Consider the following 19271-nt stretch of genomic DNA (forward strand, 5'->3'; position numbering starts at 1 on the left):
GGTATATGGTTTGGGCTCCCCTTAGGGTCACTACTGGTTATCTACATTTGCACAGTTTTCTTACCTTTTCTATGCCTATTACTGTTTACTAGTGTATATAATTAGTGTATTACTTACCTCCTACTGGAGGGTTGCCCTTCTATTATTTTGTGGTATTCTGTAACCAGAAATAAAGTACCTTTATTTTTGTACAACTGAGTGTTTTCTTTCATGTGCTTAAGTCATGTGTGACTACAGTGGTTTTGCATGAACTTTCCATGTCTCCCAGATAAGCCTTGGCTTCTCATCCAGAGCTACCTCTACAGAGCCTGGATTCTAGACACTGCCTACACTTCACTAAGAGGGGATACCTGGATCTGGTATAAGGTGTAAGTACCTTGGGTACCCACCACACACCAGACCAGCCTCCTACAGTGTCACATATATATAACTAGAGGGACTTTAAAATGATATTACCCATACTGGAGAGAAAAACTCTGGAAGGCACTATATACATAAACATGGCTGACATAGCCATATTTTAGAACAATTTTATCCTAAGATGTATTTGGAAAATGCAACACCCAACACCATGTGATTACACTTTCTTCTTCCATCGATATATACAATTGTTATCTAAATCAAAAATAGTTTCCAACAATTGTATTAAATGTGTGGGCACAATGAATACAGTACTGTGGGGGAAGAGAACAAGTCACATCTGGGGACTGAAAAGGAAATAAAACAAGAAGACACCCACAAAGAGAACAAACTGTTACAAAAGCACAAGTAACTATGAAGACTCAGGCCATATCCTTCGGATGGGGCTAAAACCAGAGAGAGAGAGATGGGTTAAAATAATAAACTTTGATACAGAAGCTACAAAGGAAGCCCTGCATAAATGAGCCTGCTTTGAGATTGGGAAAATCTTGGCCATGCGTTGTAGCCAGAGAGAGGTGCAGAATAACATTTAAAAAAATGAAAGATCCATACTTCGACATTACTGAAACAAATCAAGAACAAATAGTATCAGTAAGTGTCAGGTTCTTTTTTTGTGCTGGGGCAGGTTACTTTGAAGTGTAGTCAGGGTAGCACACCACTCCTCCCCAGCTGTTCTGACAGGAAGACCTATTGCCCTCCACACCCAAGCCTTTTTTCCCCACTATCGGGCCCCAGTACACATTTCCCAGTGGAAGAGCAAGCACCAGCTCAAGAGGAATAGCCACTCATAGAAAGGCCCTGGAAACGTTACGCAGGGAAATGCCACCTGGAGAAGACAGTCTGGTGACCCTGGACACAGGCACATTTGAACTAGGTAGGAAAATGCCAACTTTCTGAAAGTGGCATTCCTAAAATAATAATTTAAAATCTGGCGTTACCATGAAAGAGGATTTTAATTTACAATTAAAATTAGAGAAATACGTATTTTGTAGCTGTTTCCTAACTGAATTTAGAACCTATTAACTGTAATAAGCTAAACAGTGTTAGCCTATGGGAGTCTAACCTTGTGACAGTGACAAACTACTATGGGAGGTTTTCCCTGCCAGGAAATGTAAAACATTCAATATACATGTCCCATTTTTTAACTACTGTGTACCTGCCCCAGGAGCCTCCAGGGCGTACCTTAGGGGTAACTTATAAGTTTTAAAAAGGGAAGGTTAAGCACGGCAAAAGATTTATTTCTGCCTGGTTTAAAGGACCGTTTAAAACTGCACGACAGGCTGCAGTGTCAGGCCTGACACATTTTTTTTTAATGCAAATGCACTCCTTGTGAGAAAGCGGAATGAGAAAGTGGAATGCCATCACTCACACAGAATTTAGCTAATGGCTGAAGTGGGTTGAACCTCTGTCCCATGCAAGAGACCAATGAACGAAGAGGGCTGGCCCAGCCCCTACAAGTAAAGTATATTACACATAGAGTTTTAATTACATTGCAACGTCTTGGATAGAGCTAGACCTAAAAAACACACAGTTGCTTCTATCTAAACAGGTTGTTTTTTAATTCATTTTGACATCAACTACAAAAGGGCGCAATTCAACTCAATTGTATGGAGTTTCGTAAAATGCTGTGAAGCAGCCCTGCTGTGATAATGCTGGTGTTTTTAAACGTTTCAGCATGAATCAATGGGTCTCATCATGACCTGGCGCAAGTTACAGAGGCAATAAACCTTACTTCAGAATATAGAGAAATGACATCCTTTCTTTTAAATAGTAATTGGTGTGGAAATATTCAAGGATAAACCACAGTTAACGTTTAATGACAGGGCCGTAGGGTCAAGGCCACCTTATAGCTGCCCTGAACACTCCTGGAAGAAACAGAATAGTTTTGTCCAGAATAGACACAGGACAATCTGATAAGAGCAGCTGGTAGTAGTGCGGAAAAAGACCTACTCCAAAAAGGCCTGGGCGTGAGACGACTCTATAGACCTTCATTTCGTCAGGCCTTACAATTGATCCCAAACCGCGATGGCCGTTTGTTAGCTAATATCTGCTCCGTTCTACTTTTTTTAACCCTGTCCAGCATGGACACCACGCCTCTCATTCCAGTGACGTACAAAGAAATGGCGAGGCATTCTGCGCCAGTGAAGCGTTTGGTTTGCTGGCGGCAGATCTTAGGTGGGGCGTGGCCACAGAACAAATATTTGCATATTTTCTCGCAGGGCCAACAACCTTTTTCCTTTGTTTCTATGTGTTAAATTGTCAATACTGACTTTCGTTAGTACCCTCAGATCTCTGACTTCTTGCCATTCTACTAGAAGTGAATATGGTAAAAAGAAAAAAAGAAAAAGTCCTAATAGAAGTGGGTGTTACTTAACTCTACCCTTATGAATTTGAGCACTTATATTTAACATCACAGTTCTTTACTATTTGTCTAGAAGGTTTTTCTGATAAAAAAGCCATCTATTTATCTATGAACAATAGTATTAAAGCATTTTTAAAGATCTATATTTTACGTTTTGTTACTGCTGATCATAACAATTTTATAGTAGAAAGTGAGCTATAAATATGTTTTGTGGGTATTGTTATCTATTGGTATTATGCCAGCAGATGGTATAGTAAAACACAATGGGGTACAGTGAAGCACATTGTTTGCTGAAGACTATACAATTTTGGCTTGGTTTGAAAGCCGAGAGGTTTTAGTCTAGGTTACTTCTATTCTAGATTTGCTGGCAACCAGTATTCTTTATGAGAAGTTGGCTTTCCAGGGATAAATGCATGATTACAATGTGCTTAACATGTTCAGCAAAACAGACATGCATAAAGTAAGGTAGTGGGCCCGAGACCCACATGCTAATGAAACAGTCCACACATACGCAAGCAGTATGGGCACTTAAGTGACCATGAACCCGTACACCCAGGGCCTTTTATTGACAGGGTCACCTGGCTGGTGACATCTGGGTTGGATGTTTGTTGAGTGGGTGTGGTCAATGCCCCTAGGAAGGGGCTGCTACATGACGAGTCCAGTAGGTTGGGCCCGACTGGAAACCCAAAGTAGTCCTGGCAGATTTTATCACACCAGTCCCCATATGCTGAATGTGAGCGAACCTCACCAATACAAGGGGAGACTAGGGAGGACCCTCCCTAAGAAAACTTGGAAAAATGGCATACATGGTGCTTTCTACAACACTTTCTTCATAAAGATGAGCCCAAGTTGTTAAATTATTATACAAAGCTCAAGGCAGCTTCTCCGTCTCATTAAGTGGATTGATCTGGTCAAGTATGCAGAATGGTAAGTTGGAATGGAAGGAATAGCCAACAAATCCATGTTGGTTGTGGGAGTTGATGATATCATTAGCCTAAATCTTCCACCAAGGCAACAGGGCAATCTGCTAATAAAAAATGCAAGGTTGAGATCTGCAGAGGAAGATCGAGACGAGCTGGCCACAAAGGCTCACGCTGATTTGTGCATCTCTTTTTATCAGCCTCCTCCCAGTGACAGTGAAAGTACCTGTAGGAAGGTAGCCTCTTTCTATCATGGTAACCCCCATTATTCTGCCTGTTATTAGTGTGTGTGACTGTGTTCATTGGGATGCTGCTAACCAGGACCCCAGTGATTATGCTCTCTCCCTTCTAACTTGGTAACTGTACATTTGTCCTCCCAAAGTTGGCATACTGGTCCCCCCATGTAAGTCTCTAGTATATGGTATAGGGCATTGGGGTAGCAGGGGATCACTATGGGCTACAGCAGTTATTCTGCCACTCACAGGGAACCCATTCATAGGGTTCTGCAGGCCTGCCATTTCAGTCTGCGTGAAACGGCTGTATGCGCCCATTTTCGCTACAGGTCACTGCACCAGTTCGCTATAAGTCACCCCTATGGTAGGCCCTCTCACCCCAGAGGGTAGAATGGCGGTACCTGTGTGTGATGGCACCCCTGCATTAGTAGAGATGCCCCCTCAACCTCCAGGCCCATTTTCCTGGACTTTGGGAGTGCGGGGACGCCATTTTACGCATGTACTGGACATAGGTCACTACCTATGTCCAGCTACATAATAGTAACTCCGAACCTGGGCATGTTTGTTATCAAACATGTCAAAATCATACACCAATACTGTTGCAAGTATTGGAAGTATGATTCCATGCACTGTGGAGGCTCCTAAGAGGACCCCCCCGAATTGCTATCACTAGTCTTACATGGTTTTCCGGGCAGTTTAAGCTGCTGCTACCGCTCAGACTGGTTTCTGCTCTTCTGCTGCTTGATTTGATCAAACCCAAGAAGGCAGAACAAAGGATTTCCTTTCGGAGAGGAAGGTAACACCCTCTTCCTTTGGAAATAGGTTTTACTGGCTTGGGAGGGGTAGACTCCCAAAGCCACTTGTATGCTTTGAAGGGCACATTTGGTGCCGTCCGTGCATAAACACGTGCCCACCAGTTCAGAGACCCCCAGTCCCTGGTCTGGCACGAAACTGGACAATGGAAAGATGAGTGATCAATCCCCTGTCCATGCTCAGTTCTGCTCCAGAGGGTCCCTGGGTTCTGCCACCTTGTTTCCAAGGTTGTCAGGGAACTCGGGAGTATCTGAGTGGCCAGGTCAGGCAGCTGACGTCAGAGCCCCCTCCTGATAGGTGCTTACCTGGGTAGGTGACCAATCCCCCTTTCAGGGCTATGTAGGGTCTCTCTCGCGTGAGTCCTCAGCTTCAGCTTGCAAGATTCCAGTAGGACTCCTCTGCAACCTCCACTTTGGCTTCTGGTCTTTGGAACTACAACTGCAACCTCCAGGACCCGACAACCTGCCTCCAAGAAGAAGACCTCTTCTACAACATTGTTTCCAGGGCTCCTGCCAGCAACTGCAACATTTCCACAGGCTATGCATCCACTGAGGGCAGCGTGTTTTCAGTCTGCACTAGGACAAAAAAGGAATCTCCCTTGGAGTGAAGGAGTCACTCCCCTGCATCCGCAGGCACCTGTTGCAATGACAACCGGCTGCGTGGATCTCCTTTCCTCCTGAGCTACGTGGATCCTACATCACAGGTGGTGGTCCGGAGTAGTCCTCTTGGTCCTCTCTACTAGCTATCCAACTTTGGTGGAGGTAAGTTCTTGCCTTCCCACGCAGGACAGTACTCCCATTCACTGAGTCTCTTACAGCTGCCACTGCTTCTTTGCATCTCCTCCAAGGGATCTTCAGGTGATGTGTAGCTCTAGTCCCCAGCACTCCTTCCTGCGACTCACAGCCCTCTGAGTGGTTCTCCTGTGGCGTGGCATTCCTTTCTGTAGTTTTGCGTGGGCTCCTTCTGCGACTTCTGTGTCCCCTTCCTGTGGGACTCCTGTGGGTGCTGCCTCTGCTCCTGTGGGCTCTCTCTGTCACTGAGGGCCCCCTCTGACTTCCCCTTCTGGGTTGAGTCCTCCTGGCCTTTGCTGTTCCGAGGGCAGCACCACTTTACCACTAACTGCAAATTTGCCTTCGCCAAGGCTTGTTGATGGAATTCCTCCACCGACATCTGTCTGCAATCTACACTACAGTGTGGGGCATCTCCTACATCCATCAGTCTGGCCTGTCCTTCCTCACAGTTGACCAACTCCAGCAAGAGCAGCTGGGTGGGTAGTAGCTTCTCCTCCTGGACTCCACTGTGACTTTTGGACTTAGTCCCCTCTCTCCACAGGTCTTCTTCTCTTGCCAGCGGTGGTTTGCAGGAGAAGAAGACCTGTGGAGAGAGGGGACTCTCCAGTCTTGTCTGGGTGTCTTATTTTCCTTCCTTTCTCTTGGGGGTCCTGTGTTACTTACCTCTGTGGTTTTCTAGTACTCCCAGCTCCCCTCTACACATTCCACATACCTAGGTGGGCGTCCTGTGTTCACATTCCATTTTATTTGGTACATGGTTTGGGCTCCCTTTAGGGTCACTACTGGTTATCTACATTTGCACCGCTTTCTTACCTTTTCTATCCCTATTACTGTTTACTAGTGTATATAATTAGTTTATTACTTACCTCCTACTGGAGTGTTGCCCTTGTATTATTTTGTGGTATTCTGTAACCAAAAATAAAGTACCTTTATTTTTGTACAACTGAGGGGCATATTTATACTCCGTTTGCGCCAAATTTGCGTCTTTTTTTTCGACGCAAATTCGGCGCAAAACTAACGCCATATTTATACTTTGGCGTTAGACGCGTCTAGCGCCAAAGTAGGAGTAAAGAGCGTCATTTTTTTGCGTGAACGCCTTCCTTGCGTTAATGAGATGCAAGGTAGGCGTTCCCGTCCCAAAAAATGTCTGCGACGCAAATGCGTCGTATTTATACTCCCGGGCAAAAATCACGCCCGGGAGTGGTCGGGTCAAAAAACCCCGCATTTGCGCCTCTTTTTAACGCCTGGGTCAGGGCAGGCGTTAAGGGACCTGTGGGCTCCAAATGAGCCCACAGCTGCCCTCCCATGCCCCCAGGGACCCCCCTTGCCCACCCCAGGAGGACACCCAAGGATGGAGGGACCCACCCCAGGGACATTCAGGTAAGTTCAGGTAAGTATAAATTTCTTTTTTTTTATATATTTTTTTTGGCATAGGGGGGCCTGATTTGTGCCCCCCTACATGCCACAATGCCCAATGACCATGCCCAGGGGACATAAGTCCCCTGGGCATGGCCATTGGGCAAGGGGGCATGACTCCTGTCTTTACTAAGACAGGAGTCATGTAAATGGCATCTGGGCGTCGTTAAAAATGGCGCAAATCGGGTGGAGGCGATTTTTTGCGTCAACCTGACTTGCACCATTTTTAAGGCGCCCTAGCGCCATTTTTCCCAACGCCGGCGCTGCCTGGTGTACGTGTTTTTTTTCCACGCACACCAGGCAGCGCCGGTCTGCTTGCGCCGGCTAACGCCATTCAATAAATACGGCGGCCGCATGGCGCTTCAGAATGGCGTTAGCCGGCGCAAAATATTTTGACGCTAAACTGCGTTAGCGCAGTTTAGCGTCAAAAAGTATAAATACGGGCCTGAGTGTTTTCTTTCATGTGCTTAAGTCCTGTGTGACTAAAGTGGTTTTGCATGAAGTTTCCATGTCTCCTAGATAAGCCTTGGCTTCTCATCCAGAGCTACCTCTATAGAGCCTGGCTTCTAGACACTGCCTACACTTCACTAAGAGGGGATACCTGGATCTGGTATAAGGTATAAGTACCTTGGGTACCCACCACACACCAGACCAGCTTCCTACATTGCCACATATTTATAACTAGAGGGTCTTTAAAATGACATTAACCCATACTGGAGAGAAAAACTCTGGAAGGCACTATAGACAAAAACATGGCTGACATAGCCATATTTTAGAACGATCTCATCCTAAGATGTATTTGGAAAATGCAACACCCAACACCATGTGATTACACTTTCTTCTTCCATCGACATATACAATTGTTATCTGAATCAAAAACAGTGTCCAACAATTGTATTAAATGTGTGGGCACAATGAACACAGTACTGTGGTGGAAGAGAACAAGTCACATCTGGGGACTGAAAAGGAAATAAAACAAGAAGACACCCACAAAGAGAACAAACTGTTACAAAAGCACCTATTAAGTAACCATGAAGACTCAAGCCATATCCTTCTGATGGGGCTGAAACGAGAGAGAGAGAGATGGGTTAAAATAATAAACTTTGATACAGAAGCTACATAGGAAGCCCTGCATAAATGAGCCTGCTTTGAGATTGGGAAAATCTTGGCCATGCATTGTAGCCAGAGAGAGGTGCAGAATAACATTTAAAAAAATGAAAGATCCATACTTCGGCATTACTGAAACAAATGAAGAAAAAACAGTATCAGTAAGTGTCAGGTTCCTTTTCTGTGCTGGGGCAGGTCACTTTTAAGTGTAGTCAGGGTAGCACGCCACTACTCCCCAGCTGTTCTGACAGGAAGACCTATTGCCCTCCACACCCAAGCCTTTTTGCCAACTATCGGGCCCCAGTACACATTTCCCAGTGGAAGAGCAAGCACCAGCCCAAGAGGAATAGCCACTCATAGAAAGCCCCTGGAAACGTTAGGCAGGGAAATGCCATCTGGGGAATACAGTCTGGTGACCCTGGACACAGGCACATTTGGCCTACGTAGGAAAATGACAACTTTCTGAAAGTGGCATTCCTAAAATAATAATTTAAAATCTGACGTTACCATGAAAGAGGATTTTAAATTACAATTAAAATGAGAGAAATACGTATTTTGTAGCTGTTTCCTAACTGAATTTAGAACCTATTAACTGTAATAAGGTAAACAGTGTTAGTCTATGGGAGTCTAACCTAGTGACAGTGACAAACTACTATGGGAAGTTTTCCCTGCCAAGAAATGTAAAATATTCAGGGGCATGTTTATACTCTGTTTGAGCCGGATTTGCGTCGTTTTTTTTTACGCAAATCCGACGCAAAGCTAACTCCATATTTATACTTTGGCGTTAGACCCGTCTAGCGCCAAAGATCTTGGAGTTTGCGTCATTTTTTAGCGTGGACACCTACCTTGCATTAATGATATGCAAGATAGGCGTTCCCTTCTAAAAAATGACTCTAAGGCATGTGCGCCTTATTTAAACTCCCATGCAAAAATGACGCACAGGAGTGGGCGGGCCTTAAAAAATGACGTCCAGCCGCTTTTGCGTCATTTTTTAACGCCTGGTCAGGGCAGGCGTTAAGGGACCTGTGGGCTCGGAAGGATCCCAGAGGTGCCCTCCCATGCCCCCAGGGACACCACCTGCCACCCTTGCCCACCCCAGGAGGACGCCCAAGGATGGAGGGACCCATCCCAGGGAACTTAAGGTAAGTTCAGGTACGTATTTATTTTTTTTTTTTTTGTGGCATAGGGAGCCTGATTTGTGCCCCCCTACATGCCACTATGCCCAATGACCATGCCCAGGGGACAAAAGTCCCCTGGGCATGGCCATTGGGCAAGGGGGCATGACTCCTGTCTGTGCTAAGACAGGAGTCATTTCAATGGGGGTGGGAGTAAAAAAAAATGGCGCAAATCGGGTTGAGGCCAATATTTTGCTTCAGACCTGACTTGCCCCATTTTTTGATGCCCAAGCTCCATTTTCCCCTACGTCGGCGCTGCCTGGTGTGAGTAATTTTTTTTGACGCACACCAGTCAGATGCGCCGGCTAACGTCATTTAATAAATAAGGCGCCCGCATGGCGCTTTGGAATGGCGTTAGCCGGCGTTAAAATTTTTGACGCACAACTGCGTTGGCGCAGTTGTGCGTCAAAAAGTATAAATATGGGCCTCAATATACATGTCCCATTTTTTAACTACTATGTACCTGCCCCAGGAGCCTCCAGGGCGTACCTTAGGGGTAACTTATAAGTTTTAAAAAGGGAAGGTTGAGGCACGGCAAAGATTTATTTCTGCCTGGTTGAAAGGGCCGTTTAAATCTGCACGACAGGCTGCAATGTCAGGCCTGAGACATGGTTTTTTTATGCAAATGCACTCCTTGTGAGAAAGCGGAATGAGAAAGTGGAAAGCCATAACTCACAGGGAATTTAGCTAATGGCTGAAGTGGGTTGAACCTCTGTTCCATGCAAGAGACCAATGAACGAAGAGGGCTGGCCCAGCCCCTACAAGTAAAGTATATTACACATAGAGTTTTAATTCCATTGCAACGTCTTGGACAGAGCTAGACCTAAAAAACAGACGGGGGCATATTTATACTCCGTTTGCGCCGAATGTGCGGCAAAAATTTTGACGCACAATCAGCGCAAACGTTGCCCCATATTTAAACCCTGACGCCCGAGGCCGCGCACGAGAAAAAACCGCAGTGTGCACCATTTTCTGAAAGCGGCAACCCGCCCTGCGTTAATGACATGCAGGGTAGGCGTTCCCGTCCAAAAAACGACGCACACACCCGTGCGCCGTATTTATGCTTCTGGGCAAAAAGGACTCTCGGCCGGTAGGTGGAGCAAAAAAATGACGCAAAGCCCGATGTGCGCCAAAATTTAACGCCTGGGTCAGGGCAGCCGTTAAAATGGGGCAAACACACCTGTATTTAATCAGAACACACAGAACAAACAACAGAGCAGCAGAGCAGCAACAGGGAGACATGGAGGTGATTGTTATTCAGCGTGCACGTAGACACAGCGCCCTGCAGCAACAACAGCAGCTACAACAACAACAGCAGGGACCCCAAAGGCAGCGCAGAAGGCAGGAGAGGATATTCCGCCCAAGAACAACCCTGCATGGCCTCAGGGAACACGACATCATACAGAGCTACCGGTTGAACTGGCAGGCCATTCAGCAGCTGCTGAAAAATATTGAACAGCAGTTGGCCCCCACTTTGGTGACACCCCACACCATACCAACAGAAACAAAGCTGCTTGCCATACTTCACCTGCTGGCAAGTGGCTTGTTTCAGACAACTGGTGCCCTGGTTGGTGGAATATCACAACCATCATTCTCCGCATTCCAGCCAAAAGTCCTGGATGCCATCATTCGCCTGACACCCCGCCACATCTGCTTCCATAACACACTGCAGAAGCAGCAGGAAACTAAACAGGGGTTCTACGCCATCAGTGGCTTCCCACACGTCCTTGGTGCAATCGACTGCACACACGTACGCCTTGTGCCACCTGCTGCAACAGAACACCTCTACCGCAACAGGAAGCACACACATTCAATCAACGTGCAGGCCATAGTCGATCACCAAGGATTGTTCAGCAACACTTCCAGGATGGACGGTATGGCAATGGACTACTTGTTGGTAAGTACAAAAATCAAACTTATATACACACTGCACAGCAACCCTCTAGGACAAACAACACCTACACCACAATAGCAACACCTAGCCAGGAACACACTGAGGTCCTCACATCACTAGCCATGTTTCTGAAGTCACCATTGAACCTGTCACACATTGAAATTTACTCCACAGTTTAATGTGAAGACATTAATGAGTGTGGTTGCCTAAATGTCACCTTGCAAATTGGAAGTGTCACAATAACCTGTACATTAACACATTGCATAAGTCTTAAGGTATGGGATGTCCAGGGTACTTTCATATGAACGTGTTAACTACACTTTCATGTTTTAACTCTGCATGGAACTATCATCTCACCCCCAGTGAAGACACACGGACACGTGTATCACAAGTCACAATGCAAGGGAGGACACACTGTTCTGAAAATCCAAATACATACTGCTGACAAACGGTTAGCTAACAAACACTTGCTCAGCCAAGGAAAAAACACAATGCAAAACTTTTCTCCTACAAGTATAGGTTGTCACATTAGTACACAAAAGAGTCACAGACAACACAACACAACTACTGCCATCAAAGGTCTGTACAAGAGTGCCTCCTACATCTAATTGATCCCATTCTGTGTTTCTCTTTCAGCTGATCAGGGGTATGGCATCCAGCCTTGGCTAATGACACCATTTGGGAACCCGACTACTGCTGCAGAGCGGGCATACAATGACACCCATAAGAGGACACGCAGCATTGTTGAGCGGACCTTTGGGATCCTAAAGTCAAGGTTCCGCTGCCTTGACATCACTGGTGGTAGCCTACTATATTCCCCAGAGATGGTCTGTAGGATCATACTCACTTGTGCCATATTGCACAATATTTGTGTAAAAAGGAACATTCCCCTCCTTGAACCAGACCCAGACATGCCGGAAGACGACGAAGAGGAGGATGCTGGCCTGCAACAGGAGGGGGAACAACCAAACACGGCTGCTGGTGTGCATAGGCGCCAACAGCTTGTAAATAATTTCTTTTCATAATTTCTTATATCAACACTTATTGCACAATTGTAAATAAACACAGATAACAAACACCACATCATGCTTTGGCCTATTCATTTCTGCCCACCTTTAATTTGAATTTGCTGAAGAAGAATGTCGTCTCATTGTGCAATAATGACATAACACTCATCACACAAAAAATATACACCACAAATGTCTGCACAGAGGCTATGATGTTTCATGATACATTACCATCCACAGAGGCCAACAGGAGTACAAATGTGGCAATGACACATGCCGGATCCAGACACCTGAGACAGTCTCTCACTCAGCACAAAAATGTAGCTCATTTGAAAGTCTCATTACACGTGTTCAGTGGCAGGGTGGGACCATCCATGTGTACGTGACCATGTCCTCAATGGCATGTATAAATTTTTGATATAAACAATTCCCAATTGCAACAAGATTAGCTGCCACTAACTCATGAGGAGACCTTGAAGTTACAGTAACAACATACACCCAGACAGTTGATAATGGATCCACATTCGCCCACACATATAAACATATGTCATCCAATCAACCAAATATTTGCAAGCAGCCGATCACAGTAGTGTCCCAGTTCGAACCTAGCAGGAAGAATGTAACATGCCACTAAACCAGGTAATGCATAAAGGGCCACATACATCAACAACCTATTTGTCATCAGCACATGAGGAACGCCGAGATTTAGCAAACATAGTCAGTGCAAAATGGTATGTCAGATTGCTCCAAATAATCAATAGGGCAAACGTCAAATGGGCTAATGGGATGATTGAATGGCTAACAGTGATTCATACCCTATGGCCTTCCATTAGCCTGCTGCTGCAGGTTTAGCATAACAGCATAAATGAAAGACCTGGATAAATTAGCAAATCTGGAAGGGCAAAACCTAGGGTGCTGGGGCCTAAGTCCACCTCTACCGCCCCCCAAATATACAAGAATTAGGTAGATGTGAAGTAAACACATGCATAAGGCGCATGTGTGGCCTACATGTCAAAAGTCAAACACAAATCAGATACACAAAATCATTATTAGGACATGGTTAGCCCCATAAAAAGTATAAGTGACTATTGCACTCCCTGTTTGGACTATAGATAAATGCATTACCGTGATAAATGTGGACACAGTTTTGAGAAGGAATACATCCTGGTATCCCATTCATCATTTCCGAATAGCCATCAGCAATTACCCAAAATATGTGTACAAATATGGTTAATAAACATTTTGAGCAATCATAAATCTTACAATGTGAATGCCTTCTATACATCCAATAAGGGACATGTGTCATAGCTAACCACAAATGTGTATCACATAGCACCGTTTGGCCATGACAAAGTTCCTTTCACAACTTGAAAAAATGTAGAAATTTTTGTCAAAATGCGTCATAATTTTTTGACGTACAGGAGTGCACAGAATGCAGAGTCAAAAAATATTATATGAAAAATAATAAAATAATAAGGTACATTACATGTACACCATATTGTCTATGAAGCGTCATATTTCCGCGCATACAGCATGGGCGTCATAATTTTTTGACGTACAGGAGTGCACAGAATGTAGAGTAAAAAAATATGATATGAAAAATAATAAAATAATAAGGTACATGACATGTACACCATATTGTCTATGAAGCGTCATATTTCCACGCATACAGCATGGGCGTCATCATTTTTTGACGTACAGGAGTGCACAGAATGCAGAGTCAAAAAATATTATATGAAAAATAATAAAATAATAAGGTACATGACATGTACACCATATTGTCTATGAAGCGTCATATTTCCACGCATACAGCATGGGCGTCATAATTTTTTGACGTACAGGAGTGCACAGAATGCAGAGTCAAAAAATATTATATGAAAAATAATAAAATAATAAGGTACAGACATGTCCACCATATTGTCTATGAAGCGTCATATTTCCACGCATACAGCATGGGCGTCATAATTGTTTGACGTACAGGAGTGCACAGAATGCAGAGTCAAATATAATTTTCATATTTGGTCCTCATATTTGCCAGCAAATTACAATTCTACTGTAGAACTGTAAACTCAGCCTCACACAAATGTAAGGGAACAATGAAGAAATTAGTTTTGACTCTGCATTATGTGCAATGTTATGCGTCAAAAAATAAGACGCACAATCTGTATGCGTGAAAATATGACGCATAACGGAAAAATTAAAAAAGGCAGCCATTTTCTGCAGGAAGTGATGTAATAGGATATCCTGTTTACATAATCTGTACTGTGAGTTTACTTTCACTTTCACTTTCACTTTGCAGTCTCAGATTCTTCTAGACTGTGTGGCTGTGTGAAAAGTGTTGTCCTGTGTTTTACTGCTTTTGTGTCCTGTGTACCTTGTATATTGTGCTTTTGTGATCATAGTCTTGTTGTCTAATATTGTCTTAGTCTGTTTTGTATACTTTTGTCAAATCCTGTGTTTGTTTGTTTTGTCTGTGGGAGTCTGTTCTGGGTAGTTTAAATTTGGGGTTAGTTGGGCTATTTTTCTTAAGTTTTCTTTTTCCTTCACTACTCTACCTTTCCCCATTTCCCACTTTTACTTTTTTGTCTAATTTTTCACCTTTCAATTTGTAAATATGTCAGGTAGGCCTCGGCTTGCCAGGATGGGTGAGGAAGAATTGGGGGGATTCATTTGGCTTGTTTGCCATTTCCTCCCACTCATGCTGGAGGCTGGGGGCCGTGTGATACAGGAGTATCACACGGAGGCACGTAAAGTTCGGTGGGGGAAGGTGCGGCATCACCTGGGCCGGGTCTATGGTAGCATTAGGAATGAGCATCAACTCAAGCACCGCTGGGCTGATCTGATATCCAGGGAGCAGGATCTGCTGGACCACCTGGGAATCAGGATTGGTGGCCATGTTGGTGAGTACAAATCAATTACATGTGAATAATTGAAAGCTCTGTGGGGACATGTGATGATTGTTACCCAATCTGCTAGATAAGTAGCTGACTGTGTGTAATGCTAGGGAAACCTAATGTGTATTTGTTGCACAATGTGTAGGAAGACCAATGCTAGCAGTCAGATGGCTCATGTTTTCAACAAATACCGGATGCCTGTAGCTGTTTGTAATGTGTTGTTGCCTTTGTGTCAGACAAGCGACACGTTAATGCCTCTATTTGAACTCTACAGGTCATAATTGCCAGTGAAAAAGTGATGTTGAAACATCATACCTACATATGTAGACGCCATAGCTAGACAGAAAATTGTAAACCCATGATGATGCTATAAATGTGTGGTGCCTTCACGTCACATGAAGTTAGCTATGTTGTCCACACATATGTCACATGTGTGTCTGGTTGGTGTGTGTTGAAAATGTCCACATAGCCTGTTTGAGTTTGAGGGGTCATGCAGTCCTCAAGTAACCAGCTTTTGGATGTCTCTCTGGGATGCACATGATGAGATGAATGCAACCCTATATTGTTGGGGCATAGTAATGGAGGTGTATCTTTGACACCACATGACTGTCCTGGCCACTGCATGTGTGTAGTAGGGTGTGTAACTGTAGCAGGAGACTCATCCAATGTAAATGTTGCTTAAAAATACATCCATGCAGTATGAGCATGTGTGAAAGTGTATCATTACGCATGTCATATTCACACAGTGTCATAGTAACTGCAATTATTTGTCAGCGCACGGAGTCTGAGTATATTCTTCCTTTCATGCTTTACAGGTGGACCTGCACCATACACCGTGGGAGAGGTGGCACATTTTGAGGACCCCGATACCTACAGTGAGTGTGGCCTGAGTGCTATTTTTATTGTTTGCTAGTGATGCATGATGGACTACTGTGTGTTCAACAGAATTCAAGATTTGATGCGCTGCCTGTTCATTGGCATTGTTGCTTTAGTGGGATTTCAAATATCACTTCTGTTTCTGTAGACCAATACTTAGCCATCTCTCAGATTTAGGGGCTGTGGGTCATTCCAGTCGGCCCGCTATGGGGAGTGGGATGACTCATGTGGAATACACTGGTTAATGTAAGAGTTACTCTGGGACTTGGCTTGGACTGAGTCTGCATATCAGACTGACATTCTCCCAGATAGCTTTGGCAAAAGGCTTGTATAAAATATGCAGCTTCCTATTTGAGGATGGACTGTGTACACTGTAGGTTGGATCTTCCGGGGGCATGTACTTCCACAAGTTGAACTAGAAGTGTGTGTGACTAGAGTGCAATGGCCTAGGTGTTCAGTTGACTCATGATCATGGGTGTTCTTTCTCCTCTGTGTGAGTGGTAAAACATGCCTCACTGGTAGTATGTGATTTTGGCCTGAGTCAGTGCATTTTGACATGTGTGGACCTTGGATAGGACAATGTTTGGCTGACTCCAAAGTGTTGCTAGCCCTTCATTGGTGTTGTGTGTGGAGCCAAATACTTGTTGACCTTTCTATACACTCCTGGGTGTGCATTGAATCTGGGATTGTTGGTTGTTCTTCCCACCCCACCCTCAAAGAGTGCCATGTGATTGGGAATAGGGTACCTAGGACTGTAGCAACCAGTATGTTACACATACTTGTGACCTTTTGCAACTTTGTTTAGAACCTAGTGTACACATTCGGTTATGGCCCATGGGTTCAATATTTGCAAACAACAATTTACAAATGGCATTGAGTGAGGGTTGTGATAGTTATCACATAGAGTGACATATGTAGTGAAGTCAGTATGCGGAAGAGGTTCAGCCATAATGTCAGCAGCATTAGGCATTATTTGGATGAGAAGTTTAGGCTGATGTCACCCATCATGTAGAGACATGGATATGCTAGGTGTGAGATGGCCTTATGTATGCAGGCTTCACATGTACTTCCTCTGAGACTTTCAATGAACTATGTTGTGACAATTGCTGGAACAAATACTGTACAAGTGATGTGCAAATGACCCATTGTGCTATTCCACCCAATGCATTTCCCATGGTAAATATTTGCCATATCTCTTCACAGCTGCAAACATGAGTGCCGCAGATAGACACCAGTTTGAGAGGCGTGCCATGCGATACCGGCACATCCTGCAGGTGCAGTCGGGGTACAGGAGGATGGGCCGCAAATACCAAGCAGATCGTGCCTCCGGGGCATGGTGGGCCTCACCACGGGGTGGCCCTACATTGCCCACAACAGCCACCACCACCACATCCACCAGGTCTCCCCAAGTGGCCCCAGCAACGGCGGGGACAGTTGACCCTGCCTCGTCATCAAGACCTGGACCCAGCCATGTTCAACACCCAGGACAGTCCAGTGGGCATTCAATTACTGGCACAAGGTCCACCTCGGCCAGCGCACAGACTGCAGCAGCCCCTCCTGTGGACCCAGCCGCATTCCTGGCATTAAGCCGTAAATTGGACAAAGTTTTTACAAATGTGGACAAGCTAAGCCAGGATGTGGCATATATCAAGAAAAGGGTTCGGTCCATCAGGCGGACCCTACGGAGGGCCAACCTCTAGGACTTTTGCCATGTTTTACTTTTACCCCTCCCCTCTCTTTTCTTTCCTATTTTGTACTGATAGTTGGGTTTTGGGGATTAGTATTAGGTTAGTATAGGTTGTTAGCTTAGTTAGTGTTAGGGAAGAGGGTGGGGGGTCCTTATTCTTTCTATTTTTCTTTTTTGTGTGGGTGGGTGGGGGTCAATGTTGGGATTCCTGTTTGTTTAAAAAAAAAAAAAAAAAAAAATTACAAAATAAAAATAAAATTACAAAAAAATATATGATTGTTTAGGATAGTATAGTATGTGTGTAGGTTAGTATGTGTTGTCCTGCATGTGTCCTGTCTCATAATGGTGGGTGGGGGGTTGATGTTTAGATCGTTTTGTTATATGTGTAGAGTAAGTTTAGCTTAGGTTAGTTAGGGACAGTTGTGGGTTAGTAGTAGTCAGGTTAGATTAGTGTAGGTATTACTTTTCCCTTAGTTGCCTCTTGTGTGAATAAATTGTAATAAATATATAGTTAACCCTTTGCATGATGCGTTAGGTGCTACTTTATCATGGCCTTGACATCAGTGTAGGTGAATGTTTTTCTATGACATTAGTGTCCTATGCTACCCACCACAGAAAATTGAGGTTTAACATGCCAGCTACCCGTGTGCTAACTTGGTAAGTATCCACCATTTGGGAGACCCACCATTGGTAGTTTGCATCAATCACCAAGGTTTTGTGTTGATGAGTAGGTATTCTACTTCACAAAGTGTGCTTCCAGACTTTTTATTGTGGGTAATTTAATAGGTCGGACTGCAGTGTGATGTTCAGGGAGATCTTTGTAGATGAGGTGTTGTTAACACTCTTGTCTTGTTGCCCTCATTGCTGACCTAGATCATGTGTGTAATAATTCAGCATGACTTTCCTTCATGGAAGTATACTCAGAACGGGTGATTGATGCAGTGTTTATTTTTTGTTTGCTTAGATTTTGCTGCATAATTTCATGTTTTAGTATTGCATGGTGCCTACATTTCTCAGCCCCCAGTAGTTGACTAGAATTGCTATAGATGGAGCATTATTCTGTCCAACAGAGCATGAATGTGTGTGGTTTGTCCCTTCATCAGTTATTCTCCTCAGGATGGTAAGGCTATGATGCAATCCTGGCCACTGCACAGATGTATCAGACTAAATGATGTCAGGACAGTTGTATTGACAAGCTACATGGTTGCCACACAGGCACTTTAGAGTTATCTACTGCACAGTTGATGTGTCAAATCACACAGAGACATATTAGGTGTGCAAGTGCTATTTATTGATAGGTGCTGTAGTGCAAAATGTCCATTGTCCATGTTTGCTGATTCTGTTCTAGTGCATTCTTACATGGTGATCCTACAGAAGGGGTGTGGATGATGCTGCTGACATGCTGGGGTGATGTCACAGACAGTGCAGAGGGACAGGAATTGGCAAATAGTAGGAGAGAGACATTCACTGGCAATGGTGACAAGTCATGCAGTGGATTGCAGAACAGTCATTGAGTGTAGTTGTAGTGAGACTGGCATTTGACAAAACGTAGGACCTTGGTCAAAGTAGGCCATGGTGCAGGGACTAGTGCTTCCGGGAACTCTTCCGTGAGAATGTGATCTGTTCCATGTCTTCTTCTTCTGATGTGTGTGTTGCCTGGTTTGTCCTTGTTGTTG

At 44.4% G+C, this 19271-nt stretch overlaps 1 non-coding gene across 1 annotated transcript; it reads left to right on the plus strand.

Annotated features, from left to right (window-relative positions):
* Positions 1-2825: 2825 nt before the first annotated feature.
* Positions 2826-2881, plus strand: LOC138294325 (U7 small nuclear RNA). The gene has a single exon (XR_011203349.1). It is a non-coding gene; the product is annotated as a U7 small nuclear RNA (small nuclear RNA).
* The last annotated feature ends 16390 nt before the right edge of the window (positions 2882-19271 follow it).

Source organism: Pleurodeles waltl, chromosome 4_2 (genome assembly GCF_031143425.1).
Source record: "Pleurodeles waltl isolate 20211129_DDA chromosome 4_2, aPleWal1.hap1.20221129, whole genome shotgun sequence".
NCBI classification, from domain to species: domain Eukaryota; kingdom Metazoa; phylum Chordata; class Amphibia; order Caudata; family Salamandridae; genus Pleurodeles; species Pleurodeles waltl.